A 14,396-nucleotide genomic window follows, 5' to 3' on the forward strand; every position below is an offset into this window, starting at 1 on the left:
CATGAACAAAGAAGAAAAAGAAGAAGAAGGAGAAGAAGAAGAAGAAGAAGAAGAAGAAGAAGAAGAAGAAGAAGAAGAAGAATGGTTCCAGCTGAATTTGGAGGTATCAGCCAAATTGGGCAACTAAATCCACAATAATACGCACTCCCGCTTCCAAGATGAAAACGTGAATGCCTGTGGATCTGGTTGCTGAGTTGATTAAACACTTTGCTTGTGACCTTCGAGAGTCACTTGTTTGAATCCAGGCAAGGACAGACGCGGGTAAACTGTATGTAGAGACGAAGAGACGGTATCAATGTCATAATTATAACCCATTGTCACCGCCTTGGATCGTGAAATACCTGGGTTATGTTGCCAGAAGTGCAGGTCATTATCCGATGTCACCTTAACAAAATTATCCTGAAAAGTGCGACTCTTGTTTTCGTTTTGTACTTTTATTTTGCCGCTAGCCTGTACGAAAGTTAAAATGTTAACACTTTTAACACGTTTTATTCTGATAGCCCTAATAAATAAAGGTGGAAGAAAATTCGTCTGTCGCCTCTCCTTTCATATCCAGGTACCGAGACACCTGGCAGTGGGCGGACGGATCAATGGCGTTCTACGGAAACGCCATAGGGATATCTGGCCCCAGGTGTGGCCATTTCAATCCTAGTGTCTACAACCAAGTCAAGATGTATCATTTGTGCAATGAGCGCGAGGAGTTTCACTACCTCTGCGAGATGGCTGAGACTGTAAAAGCTGCGGCAGAGATGGCCGAAGGCTTGGATCCTACCATTGAACTGGCTTCTCTTTCCGAGGTGACGCTGAGCGTTCCTTTTGTCACGTGTCCGGGAGATCACCTGACGCATGCTTTCATGGCATGTGACGTAGCTAGCGCGTGTTGGGCCGATCACTATGGTAACGCCGAAAGCGAGTTTTTGGGAGTTCCCTCGCGTGCGTCATGTCCGGTCCCCGTGACGTCACTCCCTATGACGTCACTGCCTGCTATGTTCACGTGCAGCGCGGGGTCCCAGCGCGTGCCGTACAGCTTGGTGTGTGACCACCGTCAGCAGTGTGCGGACGGCAGTGATGAGACTTTCTGTGTCTATGCTCCGTGTTCCGGCTCCACCCCGGTACAGTGTGCTACATCCACCCAGGTACAGCGAGAGAGAGAGAGAGAGAGAGAGAGAGAGAGAGAGAGAGAGAGAGAGAGAGAGAGAGAGAGAGAGAGAGGGGGGGGGGGGGGGAGGGAGAGAGAGAGAGAAAGAGAGAGAGAGACAGAGACAGATAGACAGAGAGAGAGATGAACATGGCAACCTGGTTGACCACGTTTTTCATAGTCATGCAGAATGTATTCGGTAAGAGAGAGAGAGCGAGAGAGAGAGAGAGAGAGAGAGAGAGAGAGAGAGAGAGAGAGAGAGAGGGGGAGGGGGGAGAGAGAGAGAGAGAGAGAGAGAGAGAGAGAGAGAGAGAGAGAGAGAGAGAGAGAGAGAGAGAGAGAGAGAGAGAGAGAGATAGTATCCATGTCACAACGTATGCATCTCACTTGTCTCTAGAAAACAGATACTAACTGCAAGCTCGTCAATCAAAATCAACTTTGTCAGATGTGTTGCTTTATCCGCAGTGTGTAGAACATGACGCCTACTGCAACAAACACCAACAGTGCGTTGACGGCACAGACGAAGCGGACTGCTCCAACATTGTCTTAAACATCGAGATGGCCAACGCGCCTCCCCCTGCTTATATTAGCTATAGACTGTACGACTGTTGGGATCGCAAAATCATTTTTCAAGCTGAACCAATTTCTACGTCGAATGGTGACGTGAACGGTACATTGCAGTGTGATCACACTCACTTTCAGTGCCAGGGGAACGGGTACTGTTTGCCCGTGTACATGCGCTGTAACGGGGTGGCGGACTGCCCGGGTGGCGAGGACGAAGAGGGGTGTGAAAGAGCCACATGTCCCGGGTACTATCGCTGCAGGGGGTCCAGGGTGTGTCTGCACTGGATGTCCGTGTGTGACCATGTCTTCCACTGTCCTCAGCAGGACGACGAGCTGTACTGTCACCCCGTGACGTGTCCCGACAGCTGCACGTGTCACGGGCTGGCCTTCACGTGCAACACGACTTTCCAGGCCGCAGAGTACTCTGACCTCCGCTATCTGGACGCAGCGGGCAGTGGCATGCGTGTTGGTCAATTGTCCAACAACACTATGCTCATTCATCTGGGCCTCAGCCGTTGTGGAGTTAACAATGTGGATAATTTTACATTTCCCAATTTACGTAGTTTAGATCTGACCGATAATGTTATCAGTTCTGTCGAGGTTTTTCAATTGCTCGGACTGGGAAACTTACAGGTGTTGATTCTTTCTAGGAATCCTATAACGTCCATCTTTTCTGCTAGCCCTAACCTGACTCTGACCTTGCCTCAGGTTGAACTGTTGGATATATCCGGAGTTACACTCGATAACGTGGATTTCAGCCAATTTGTCCCTTTTCCGAATTTACAAACTCTGAATCTTTCACACAGCAACGTACGTAGAATGCGTCGAAGCGACAACGAATCTCTTCAAAACATCCGGGTTCTTGATCTTCGCGGCTGTTACGTGATCCATTTTCAGTATGACGTCATGCTGGGTTTTGAGGCGTTAGAGAGGGTGCACGCCGAGAGCTACAAGTTGTGCTGTCCGTCTATTCTGCCCACGGGGTTCAATCCTACAGACTGCCAAGCACCCACAGACCCTGTGTCCTCCTGTGATCGTCTGTTGTCATCGTCTGTTCACAGAGTTCTGCTGCCTCTCTGCTGCTGTTTGGCATTACTGGGAAATGCGGCCATTTTCATCAATAACGTCCTTGCAATCAGAAAAAATGCATTGACTGCGACAGGAGTGTTTACCACGCATCTCGCTGTGGGCGACGCTGTGATGGGTGTGTGTATTGCTGTGTTTGCTGTTGCAGACAAGCTTCACCAGGGGAGCTATGTGTTGGCAGACACTGCCTGGAGACACGGTGTTGCTTGCAGAACGGTCTCCTTCTTATTCCTGCTGTCATCTCAACTGACTGTCTCCTTTGTCGTTCTGCTCACCTTCGACAGGATGCTCCCTTTGTCATCCAAAGCCCACACGTTTTCGTTCAAGCCGGTACATGCTCATGTGATGTGCATGGTGGTTTGGGCGGTGTGTGTGCTTGTCGCGACCTTACCCTTGCTGCCTCTAGCGACATCTGGGGAACTCTTTAGTCAGACAGCGCTCTGCATTCCCCTGCCCGTGACACTGGAACTGGTGGCACAGCTAGAGGAAGCAACCTTCGTCGTCTTCGTTGTTGTTTTCAACCTTGTCCTGATGTTGTTGGCCGCAGTTGGGCTGACGTGTATTTCTATCAGACTTCCGAACACGACAGCGCTGAGTGACACTAAGAGCCTGTATAGCCCACCCAACAAGATCACAACCGCTGATAACAGTAATATTCGCGGTACAACCCTACCCGTTCCCATCAGTGACAATGCCCAGGGCTTTTCTAATACCAGAGATACCAACAGGAGAATGCAAGACCCCGACGCCACCCTGTCTTCCAGTAGCAACATATCAAGCTACACTGCCGATACCAACACAGATAATCGCGACTTACTCAGACAAGCAACGGCAAGCACACTCGTTGAAAGTTCAGGAGCCAGCAGGAGCACTAGCCAAGTCGTTCAGCACATCCCGAGTTCTCCAGCCAACACCACTCCTACCACCACACATATTCCTGACTCAGCAAGCGCTGCCATGACAACCAACACTAACAAGAGCCTCCAACGGTCTAGCCCTACAAGGTGGACTCCCACAGGCCAGGACGTCAGTCTCGCCAGGCGAGTCTTCTCCTCCTGTGTGCTGAGCGTGGTGTGCTGGCTGTCGCTGAGCCTCCTGACAGTGCTGGCGTGGCGAGGGTCCTCTCTGCCTGCTGGTGTGTACGTGCACATCGTGGTGCTGGCCCTGCCAATCACCTCGGCGCTCCGCCCCTTTCTGCACGCGCTGGGGGCGAGGGGTGAGAACAGGATGAGGGAGAGGGAGGAGAGGTGGATGGTCTACATCGCGGCACAGCGACGACAGAAGGGAAGACACTGAGGACGACGTGTTTGAGAAGAATACTCAGCTAATCAGCTTTCTTGTTTGGTTTAGTTGGTTTGCTTCCTGTTTGTGTGTGTTGGTGTTGTCTGTTTGGTCAGCTGCTGTTGTAGCTGTAGTGACTAGTGTTTGTTAGTCTTGATGGGTTTGTTTGTCTGTTTGTCTGTTTGCTAGGAAAGGCGGGGACTAATTGGTATGGATACATGAAGAAAACAATTAAGCATCTGTCTTTCAAATGTACTCGTACGTAGGTGTTCTCGTACTTCTGGTCTTTGTCAAGTGTTCTTGTTCTGCTTCACACTCACCAACAAGGGGGCCCGGTAGCTCAGTTGGTAGAGCACTGGACTTGTGATCGAAAGGTCGCAGGTTCGAATTCGGGCCGGGACGGACACGGGTCAACTTTATGTGCAGACCCAGAGGCAGAGACGGAAGCCATGTCCCACCCCCGTGTCATCACAATGGCACGTAAAAGACCTTGGTCATCCTGCCATAAGTGCAGGTGGCTGAATACACCTAAACACGCAGACACTTGGGTAGCGCGACTCCGTTGCTGCTAGCTTTCCACTGGGAGGAAACGACCCGAATTTCCCAGCGATGGGACAATAAAGTAATGAAAATGAAAATGAAATGAAAATAAGTAATATTCAACGACACGACTCACATAGCTGGTAGAACGGCCAATGTGTTGATCAATTGATTGATATCAAATTCCTTCACTGGGCGAAAAGTGGCGTTTTGTATCTTACAAAACTACTCAAAATCCCAACAAAACTTCAAGTTTCAATGGGTTTATTACATTTTGGTGTTCACAACAACGCCAGATTTTGATTGGATTTTGTTGAAGTTATCGCTGCAAAATTGCCTGGAATTTCAGCGCGTTTTGCGACGGTCAAAACATCATGTTAAACCATGTTACAGCATGTCTGTAACATGCAAAAATGCCAAGTTGTGATGGCATTAAAGCTTTGGTTTAACGCCAAGTAACATCATGTTATCGTAGACTTAACTTGCAAAACTGCTTGTTTTGGTGGTGTTACAGCTTGCTTGTAATGTGATTAACATCATGTTATTGGAAAATTTCAATAGTAAATTTTCATTTGATTAATATACTTACCCAATTCTCATAAATGCATTGACCTCAATCTCACATGCTAGATGTCGAAAAACTACTCAAATTACCTGCCCTTGCAAGGGTGGTAACCAAGCTAAAATCAGACGCCATAGCCGTTGCTATGCTCTGTACCGCCTGGTTACCCATCACCCACCGTGCACCACGTGAGCGCCGGCATCCGGAATAATCATTCGAGACTTCTCAAAAACCCTAAGGAAATTAAGTAGCGGGGATGGATGGGAGGGTATTAACTATGAGAATTGGGTAGTATTTTAATCAAATGAAAATTTACTATTGAAATTTTCCATTAGATTACATATTCTTACTCCAATTCTCATGAATGCAGATTGCTCCTAAAGGTGGAGGGAACTTAATAATGTCCCTGAGAGAACCTATCCTGCACAAACTAACGAGGGCAAGGAAATGGCCCCAACAAGGAGATGTCCAGGAGGTAAAAAATGTATGAACACGTCATCAGACCTCCAAAGGGCTGTTGGCAAAACTTCGCATAGGCGAGAGGAACACCACCAGCGAGAGAAGAACCCAAGGCTCTGGACTCCTGAACACCTGTAAAGGAACAGAGGGAGGACCGAAACGCACCCCCCCCCCCCCCCCCCCCCTGTGTTCAATAAGCCACCACTCATAGGACTGTTTTATGAAAGTAGCAACACCTCTTGTGAGAGCCAATAAAGAGAAGACTCTTTCACCTACAGTGTAAAGAGATAAGAACATAAGCTTTTAGCTCTTTGTTCCAAATGACTGAGCGCAAATCAAAAAAGGATTTTTTTAAAAAATCCAACCAGACAGTTAGAAAATCCAAAACGCCCGGAGCGAGAATCCTCCCAAGAGGAGGGAATAAAACATCAGAGGAGATTAACCAGGTTTCTGATTCAAGGAAATCTAGCCGAAAACCACGTGAAAAAACGGAACTATAAGCTCCAAGGCTACATCCTCCGGTAAAACCCCAACAACGCATGTGCCTCACTACCCTTCAGGGCTGAGGCCCAGAGTAAGAAGAACAAAGTCCTACGCGTAAAACAAAAGGACGTCTCTAAACCTCTTAAAACAAGGTCCTTTTTGATCATGCCAGCAAGAGCGCCATGAACATCAGAAGAGAGGCCTATTTGTTCCTAAGTAGCTGAGATAGCCGAGACGCCGGAACCTCCAAAAAGAGGCCAAGCTGCCCAGAGCCGAAAAGAAACAGAGGTGATTAACCACCTGGCTTGAGAGAGGGGCGCTAAGGAGTTGCACACCCGCTCTATACGCCAATTGGCCAAGGAGGCCAATGAGGGGCATACAAAGAGAAAGTGGGGGACCTATGTGCTTCATGCACCAAGACCAGAGTCAAAACCCACGATCTGTAACACAAACAGCACAACCTCCAGCCCTGTATGCAGATGGCCCAACCCGTGTGCAAGCCCTGAGAGGTCCTGCTGAGCGAGTCGGCCAGATTATAGAGCCGGCCGGGGAGATATTCCCCTGAGAAATTGATTTAGTGTGAAAGAAACCAAATCAGAATCCCGTAAACTCTGTCTGACAGGGAGTGAGAACTTGCTACTCCCTGCTAGTTCCATAGAAAGCAACAGAAGTATTGTCCGTTGCAACCGGACATGCCTGTATATAGCCAAAAAGAAAGGCTAGTAGACTGGGGGTTCTGCGACGATGTTCTGCATGTAGTATCGCAGATAATGAATTGCCACATCGGATCGGACGATTATACCGTTCGATTCCCGGGTGAATTTGTAATCGCTTACGACACACGTTTACCAGACTTTATCATTGCCTGTTTTGTGGCAAATAAATCGAGGTATGCATGAACCGTGATGCACAGTTTACGTCAAACCATAAAGTACTGCGCAGTATTGTGTTCATTCGATTGTAAATAAACAGAAAAGTTCAACATTCTCTGTTACAGGGCTTGCCGGGCTTGCACCTACATTTCATACATCAAAACTGTTTTGACGCGTTAAACAATTTTGAAGCTAGAAATTGCTTTTGAAGCACAGGCATGTTTAAAACGATGTCTAACTTAGAGCGAGTTTATGAAATGAAAATATAATACTTTAAGAAAAACCCTGCCTTAAACATCTCTTATTTAAGTCCTGATATTCTGTCAAAATAAGTGTTGCTTTACATGCGCATGAGTGTGACTTGGATGGTGGGGGTGGGGGCGGGGTTTTGGGTGGGGGGGGGGGGGGGTTCCCGTTTCTACCTCTACCCGCTCCGACACACAAAGCTCCTCTACCGTGTTCTTGGCTGTCAAAAAAAACAAAAAAACATTTTTATGTAAAATTTTAATGGACAATAAAGTGTTGTTATTGGCTCACGTAAGTGTAGCCTATGCGATCGTAACTTTGTCTGTCTGTGCGTGCGTGCGTGTGTATGTCTGTGGTAGAAACTTTAACATTTGACTGAACACCGAAATACTAGTTTTACCTGGTCATTATTTAAGCAACAGCTTCAAAGTTTTGAAGCAATGATCAACATTTCGTCGGCACGTATGTAGTTACAGTGTGTATCCAAAGAAAACGGGTGGTAGGTTGTTTTTTTTTTGGGGGGGGGGGGGTAAAAACAGGTGACTGGTTTGTGTCGTGTGTGGTATGTAGACCAGGTCAGGGGTCAAGGTTAGGTCAGATCGCGTGAAGGATTGTGGTATAGATACAGTTATCACCGAGCTGCAGTTCGCCGATTCGGAGAAGACGATTTCACATTGTTCGGTTTCGTAGCTCCAGAAAAATAGATAAAGAAGATACCAAAGGAGATTTCCTACAGGTTAATCTGCACAGCGTGTTTCCAGTGTCTGCGCGAAGAAGCGCAGCGCTGTCGAAAGCGCAGTGTCGATCTGGCCATCTCAGGCAGTCGTGTCCCCGTAAGTAGGCTACAGACAGACAGATCTAGATCTAGTGTGTCGCACTCTTGCACCGTGTCACCTATGCTTACTGTGTGTGTGTGTGTGTGTGTGTGTGTGTGTGTGTGTGTGTGTGTGTGTGTGTGTGTGTGTGTGTGTGTGTGTGTGTGTGTGTGTGACCATAGATATCCTTGACAGGATCGCCAACTCCGCGCGTGCGCTAGCGCTGGCCCTCTTATCGAACTCCCGTCTGCGGCTGCGAGAGGTTTTGACAGAATCTTCACTTCCGGTGCAGTCGTTCAACACATGGAGAAGATGGAGAATTTCGAAGGGGAGGTGGAGTTTGTGGCTGAGGTAAGTGAAAAGCAAACAAAGCAATACAAAAAGATCATTACTGATGATTGAAATGAGTCATGTGAATCAACAATAAAGATTGATTGTGGACGGCACGTCATTATTTGTTTTTAACACTTGAAACGCGAGAGCATCTGACCCACTGGAAAAACCGAAGCTGTGCACGCAAGCTGATCAGCAGATCGTTTTTCTGCAGAATTCTCGCTCACATCGGCCACTATTTTGACAAATTTGCAACAGAACAATTTCTGAATGTTAGAAATTCGGCTGTAGATTTATACCCTTTCTATTCCATGGTTGTTGGTTTTTTCAGGGGGAAAGTACCGACATCTCAATCGCTGAAAAGATAACAGCATCACCACAAAAGAAACTGCAAGAATTGCCAAAAGTAAGTAAAAATATTGACAGATCTATGTAAAAGACTATGTATGAAAATTTAGAACTAGAACAACAGATATTCAAGAAATAACCGATAAGTGATATAACTGAACCATTGATTGATTTGAATGTACATCATGCATGAAAGTTAAAAATGGTGCAGGAACTGAAGTCAGATCAACACATCAAAAAGATCAGTGCAATATATTTGTTTTCTCTCCCCTCCAGCATAATTCTGTTATGATATATGCTTGATGTCTTCTGTTGTTTTTATATTCATTGTCACTTCTAAATTGCATGCTTTATTGCAGAACGCTTGTGCATCTATCAAGAATGACAACTGCCTTTCACCGGAGCTCAGAGAGCTTGTCGACCAATTCAGTAATTGAAAAGTTTTTGAGTAAGGCGGTATAACAAAAAATCAGCTTGCAAAGTCCCAGTACCTGAAAGATCACTTTCCATCATAGTTTTCGAGCAAAAATACTGCTTCGTTGCACAGAGAGGCTACTGTTTAAAAATATTTTAGGTTCATACCTGCCACTACAATATTTCATGTGTTTTTTAGGATCATTAATAGCACATGTCATAGTTGTAAGACATGATAAGGATTCATGAAAGTGGTTTGTCAACACGTTCTATAACGACAAATGGAATACAAAATGTAATATGTTCACATCCATTCATGTAAAGTGTAGTTTTGGGTTGTTGTCGTGTGTTGTTGGTTTTGATTGTGTGCATGCATCTACATCTTCAGTTTCACTCTTGGGTTGATTTCTGCTATATTTGTATGTTGTTTTAATTATAATATTTTATTTTCTGTGTTTTAGGTGCAGATCTGGAAGAGAAACTTCTGCTTCTTAATGACTGCCTAGTTCCCCGAGGCAAGGTTGGGAATGCTGCCAAGGAGAAGGCGTGGGCCAGGTACTACTCTGCTTTTTCAACCCAGCATTCAGGCATTACTGAGTTGACAGTATCCCCTGCAGCTTCAGCCTGGATTGCCTTGAACTTTTTTATACTGTTGGTGTCTTAAAGGCCTATGAAGAAAAACTAGGGAACCAGTAAGTGCATTAGAAATCAAAGAGGATGAAGAGGACAATGCAAAGTATGTTGGAGGATGTGTTGCCAAAAAGCTAAAACAGAGAGTTTGGTGTCTCCAAAAGAGTGCGTACAGAGATGAGAAATTGCAGTGTTTGGAAGCCCTGACTTGCTCACCTGAATCCTACAGTGAAGAGAGTGAAACCACCCCTGACATGACAAGCATGCTGAACAAGGGCAAACTGACCTTTGTCAAGCCCAATGTATTGCAGATGTGTCTGTCCATGCAACACAAAGAAAACATCTTAAACAGAATGAGGCAAAGCGTTGATGATATCAAATAACCAAAGGGAAGTAATTGCTCTTTATTCATACGACATGACTGTGTAATAGAGTAAGCGAGAGTTGTACAAAACCTTTTCTCCTGGCACCTGAGAGAATAACAAGCATTGAAATATACAAGCGACTTTCATCCTCTCGTGCCAGGAGAAAAGGTTCCGTACAACTCTGGCTCAATCTATTAGACATGTTGTATGCATAAAGAGCGATTACTTCCCTTTGGTAATTTGATGTCCATGGAACAGATTTTCTGGGAAACCTGTGCATCAACACACAGGCAAAAGCAGATGACTTTATTGAACCATGCAGGAACAGTGATGCTGTTCCGGTGTGTTTTTATGACACTTTGTATTCATTTGATCTTTCACAGGCTGTTCAAGAAGACACTTTGGAAAAAATGAAATGTACATGGAAAGAAAAGAGTTTGAGGAAAAAGCTGAAAATATACAATGTTGGACAAAATGAAATGTACATGGAAAGAAAAGAGTTTGAGGAAAAAGCTGAAAACATCCAATGTTGAGAACAATCAGGAAGGATCTCTGTAGTGTGTTGTGTATGATCTTTCTTCATGCAGTACAGACTATCCTATCTGATCAAATGCATGTACATTGAATTTGAACTTCTTGATTGTTGACTTAGATGTCGATTTTTGGTGTTAAAATCTGCTGTCGTTAAAATGTACTTCTCTTCCTTTTCAGTTCAGTATTGTATCACATGGCTTGTTCAGTGCCTGTTCTGTATTTTCATGCATGAGTCCATGTAAATTTAAGTCTGCAACATGAAAAATTGAAACATATTCATTTTGCTATGGTTCAAACCTAATTCCTTTGTGTACTTGTTCAATATATATTTTTGACAGCGAGATATTTTGCAAACAGTTTTCATTTCAAAATCAATTGTCAGCCACTTGATAAATGTCTTGCATCGATGCGTCTGATTTTTTTTTTTATGTTGACCACTATGTACACTGGAATTTGCTTTGCTTTCCCAATAGAACATGTTCAGTGGCATACCAGCAACACTTCGTTAACGTTTGAATGGAATTGGAAGTTGTATGAACTCAAATAGAGCATATGTATCTTTGGTCACAGTGACACACACACACCATACAGTGACAATTAATGCAGGGCCGGACTACCGGGGGGGGGGGGGGGGGGTTATGAGGTTGTGGAACACCCCCCCCCCCCCCTAGCCTAAACATGTACCTCACTTATTTAAAAAAAAAAGTATTATTGTTTATTTTATGCTGTTTCATGCAAGGAGCGACCATTTTCCTATCTCAGAATATGACCTACCCTTCAGCTTCTGGGGGCGAAGCCCCCTGACCCCCACAAGGGGCAGAGGAACATCCCCCTGGACCACCACTGGCACCCCCCCCCCCCTCTTTGCCTAGTCCGGCCCTGTAATGTACCAACATTCACTATCTCACTCAGTCTCAATTCGCACAATTGGACACAAGAAAGATTCCTATTCATACACATATATTTAATCAATGAAGTAGATACATTCTCAAACAAAGTTTCAACATGTTGCACCCAAATTAAAGCATAAATTCTTGTGACATTTAATTTATTTAATTAATTAACGGGAATTAATCAATGCTTTAATTTGGGAGTTTGAAATGTGTCGCAATAAGTTCTTGGCCAAGTTTATTTACAAATTACATTCTCTGCTAAAGAGCTTTACAGTCAAATCAAATTTTCCACACCTAATCTATAAAACACAACATTCCAAATGCAAAACAAAAAAAATCATTCTCTTGGCTCAGAATTGGTGTCGAATAATTGTGACACAAAGCGATTTACTGAAAATGTTACTTGTCACTCACTTCGACACTGTCGCCAAGCCAGTCTAAACTGCAGCACGCTGCTTCGGGAGGGACTTTTTCCTTTACACTTTAAATCCAAACACCATCAGCTGCGTAGAAAAATCACTGAAAATGCTGACTCAAAGTCAAACCTTAACCAAGCTGGCCTCCAGGCTCCAGCACAACAACCTTAACTCGATAAGAACGCTGTCTCTTTGTTCAAATAATCTTTACTCAAACAATGACCACGGTTCTGCAATCAAAGAAGGGAAATGAACTATGTTGACTAATAGCATTAGGCAACATGGAACTGACTATTGATGTACGATTATGACTCAGCTAAATGTGTAAAGATAAAGATACTGCGCATGGACAGAAGCTTGTGACTATGCATGAACAACACTATGATTGAATTATGAAGTAGCTTAATTGCATAGAACAGAACTTACAGATAAATGAGGTGAAAGGTTCTTTCTGCAGTGCACGTGTTTCATTTGCGGCCATCTTTGATCTAGAGCTTTCAAGGAGTAATGTCCCTTGACTAAACTGTCTATTTGCAGGAATAGATCGTAATCAGTTATTAACCAGGTTCTCCTCGTTCTTCGCGAGGCACCACGGCTCGGGAAGCTGTTGTACATCACGACACAGTTCTTCAAAGTTGTAGTTGCAACAACCTCTGGCAATTCTGGTGCGGGACGGAATGTCTGAAAAAAAGCAGAACAATAAACCCTTAGTAAAACTAAATTTCTAGAGAAATAAGTCTAACTGTCCATAAAAATAACTGGATGATAGCTATTAATGGCAGTTGATAGACGTTTAAAGTTGAACGATTTGGTGGAGAATAGGGATTGTGTTTTGCAAACAGATATTGATGATTTGATAAAAAAAAATAACTTGATGTTCGATACTGCATGCAAATTAGATGTTGAAAAAAACTAGAAAGAAGAAATGGAATCAGAAAGTTTCTGGTATTTAACCTTGAACCTAGGGAGACAACCCTCGCTCTCGTTAAAACAGTAAACTTTAAGTCAATAAATGTAAAAAGTAACACACCTACCATTACCAACCAAAATGTGCGTGGCATTGTCAATGTCATTATTGAACTTATTTTGTGTGTGCCTGATAAAAACAAAATGTTGTATTAACATGCATTTCAACCATTTGATTTTGAATAAATTGTACTTACTGGTTCACGTCTTGCATGTGTCTTCGATGTCTCAATTGACTTCTGTGGCATGATCTCAGTGGGAAGACTTCCTTGGATGAGTCGGCCCTGCCAATATCAAGTAGAAAAACCAATTATCATTTAATTTTATTTATACTGAACCATTCTGTACCGCTATCAGTATCACTAGCGAGCCAGGGTTCCAACTATATATTACCTATTAGTATTAGGAAGATGATCCTGATTCAGATGTGTAGCAAGCATCACCAAATAAGACAAATAAATAGCAGCAATGTCTGGAAATGGGAGCCAAAAACATTACCTTTTGAAGGTTTACTAAGTACAAACACATTCAGAATTTCACAGAGATAAAGAGGTCTTGTTTTCTTTTTCGTGTGACTTCCTACCACCAAATCTGTTTTTGTTCAAAGTATTAATGACAAGAAAGCCATTTAAAATATATTGCACCAGGTTTTAGATAAAATTGTGTGCAGGACATGTTGTAAGGGGCGAGGGTTACTTTTTCAATTTCACTTTCAGCAGCCCCAAAATCGCTTCTTTTTTTTAAATCGTAAAATAAACATTTCTGTACCGATCTTCAACATTTTAACTGTTCTAGAATTGAGAGAATGTATTCCACCATAAGAACTCCGAAATAAATCCAAAGAAAAATATTGTTGCCCTATGCTAACAGTACTTAGACTTGAACTTGAAGCAACATGAACATGCACTGAGGTTCACGAATGTTCAGGTGTTCAGCAAGAACTTTGATGTAAAACAAACTGACAATATTTGTGGCAATACTACAATACACGATAATTCGAAATCACCATGAGTATCATTATTATGAAGAACATGACATACCGTATTTGAAGCAGTTCTCATTGAAGTCGAGTGACGTGCACAGATCTTCGCTCTCTCTGGGTTGAAAAGCTTGTCAGATTTTGCTTGTGAACGCAGCTCGCCATTCATCATTTTGTTCCTTTTCTCGGCAACACACGAAACGTCAAAAGATTAGAGCACCTTCAACGATCTGCTCTACAGTTCTAAATTGCACAGTAAGAACCAGGCATGATGATGACAGCCGATGAAACACAACAAACTGGTCACACGAAGTTTAAAAACAATGGCCGTCTGCTAGGAAAAAACTCACACCGGAAGTAAATATTCTGTCAAATTCGTCTTTTCCACTTTCCGCTACTTGATGAGCGCGCGCAACGAGTTGGCGATCCTGTCAATACACATCTATGGTGTGACGGAGTGATTGAGTTTGTG

General features: G+C 43.9%; 2 long non-coding RNA genes across 2 annotated transcripts in view; both read left to right on the forward strand.

Moving 5' to 3' along the window:
- The window catches only part of LOC138976225 (uncharacterized), a 525,645-nt gene that overhangs the window by 31,573 nt on the left and 479,676 nt on the right, over window positions 1-14,396 (forward strand). The window lies entirely within an intron of this gene.
- LOC138977429 (uncharacterized) lies at window positions 8,230-11,077 on the forward strand. Its single transcript, XR_011459273.1, has 4 exons — window positions 8,230-8,397; window positions 8,711-8,785; window positions 9,087-9,167; window positions 9,603-11,077. It is a non-coding gene; the product is annotated as an uncharacterized lncRNA (long non-coding RNA).

This window comes from Littorina saxatilis, linkage group LG9 (genome assembly GCF_037325665.1).
Source record: "Littorina saxatilis isolate snail1 linkage group LG9, US_GU_Lsax_2.0, whole genome shotgun sequence".
Lineage (NCBI taxonomy): Eukaryota > Metazoa > Mollusca > Gastropoda > Littorinimorpha > Littorinidae > Littorina > Littorina saxatilis.